Here is a 1,843-nt window from a genome sequence, read left to right on the forward strand (position 1 = left end):
TATATATATATATATATATATATATATATATATATATATATATATATATATATATATATATATATATATATATATATATATATATATATATATATATATATGTATTTATATGTATATATATATATATATATATATATATATATATATATATACTCGTACATATGAAAAGTTCTATTTTGTTAAATATACGCATACATGTGTGAATATACATAATTGTATACACGTGTGTATAGCGACGTCCACGCTCACACACACGCTCACACACACGCATACACACACGCACACACACAGGCACACACACTCACCCGCACACAAAGAACAGACACATACACAGACATAGACAGACATAGAGACACACAGGCACAGAGAGAGACACACACACACACTTTCACAGACACAGACACATACACACACGCATACACACAACACATACACATAGACACAGGCATACACATTCACACATATATATGCATATACATATACATAGATATATATTCGTCCATACCATATATGTATTCATACAATTTTGTGCTATTTTTTCACCCAAAAATTATGTACGAATAATATTCCATATTGTGAACATGATTCTGCTGCGTCAATTTTTTATCGTGCGAAATCTCGATAGAGGGCAGAAGGGAAATACGTTTATAGTGTATTCTCGTTAAGGTGCATAAATTCAATCGTAAAATCGATTGGAGTACTATGAGCTTTCATATTTATATATATATTTTACATGGAAGACGATATCCGAGGCACGTATACGTGCAAAACTAGACAAACCCTCGATAAATTGAACCTGTTTCTGTGCTTAGGTAGTGTTGTTTCTTATAATAGGACAAATAGCGGGCTTACCAATATAGCCTCATATATCAATGTCGAGTCGTGCGGGGGCTTCAAGCAAACGGCGTCCAAAATAGTCATCGACACCAAGGAATAGTATTACGAATGAAATATCGGATCAATTAACAAAATTAATTACTGTAGAGACTAGATCAAAATCTTATTAGCATTCACCGATGACAAGCGAAGTCGCCACTCACTTCCCACCTATCTATGTGATGTCGATCTAACATTTAGAAATGTTGCAAGAAAATGGAGCGATTCGTAAATCTGGTAGACCTGATATTATTTTTGTATCTACAAATGTACGTGTTAATGTACATAAGACTCGTATACGTACCTATATCGTATTTGCATATACCGTATACAAGTATCTAACATTACTAATGCATTGGTTCCCTTGAGCAGAACTGGACCTTATTCATAACACCAACATGTAAGCTGTTCTACACCTTTCCACAATGTAAAGCATTCCTCGCTATGAATTTTCACTGCTAGGCTTATACCGAGGGGAGATAAGTACAGTTCATTCTCCCGATGGAATTACGAGTGTCAAAGACATGTCTCCATTTTGAGGTCCAATAATTACTCAAATACATATTTGTTCAGTACGTTTATGAACCTTCAATCCTTTCAAAATCAATCGTTTAATACTTTCAGGGCGGGACAGACACAGTCTAAATCCCTTTTAACCTTACCCCAAGAATGTCACAGGAAGGATTTGGACAGCTACTCAAAAATATAGGCCTATGCATGGATCAACGTTTCCTCAACTAGATCGCATATCTGAGAGACCTATGGAAAGTGAGCATGCTGTTAAAAATCAAACTTATGTTAGCATTGCTGCTCATGTTCGCGTTTGTTGCCGGCTTCTCCGTATATCATTGCTGCTTGTTTACGCACATAATAGGTTCACCCAATGAAAATCGGCTCACAGAAGACTTCACTGTATATCATTGCTGCTTGTTTACGCCTATCATAGGTTCACCCAATGGAACTCAGC

This window comes from Sphaeroforma arctica (genome assembly GCF_001186125.1).
Source record: "Sphaeroforma arctica JP610 unplaced genomic scaffold supercont1.111, whole genome shotgun sequence".
Classification (NCBI taxonomy): Eukaryota; class Ichthyosporea; order Ichthyophonida; genus Sphaeroforma; species Sphaeroforma arctica.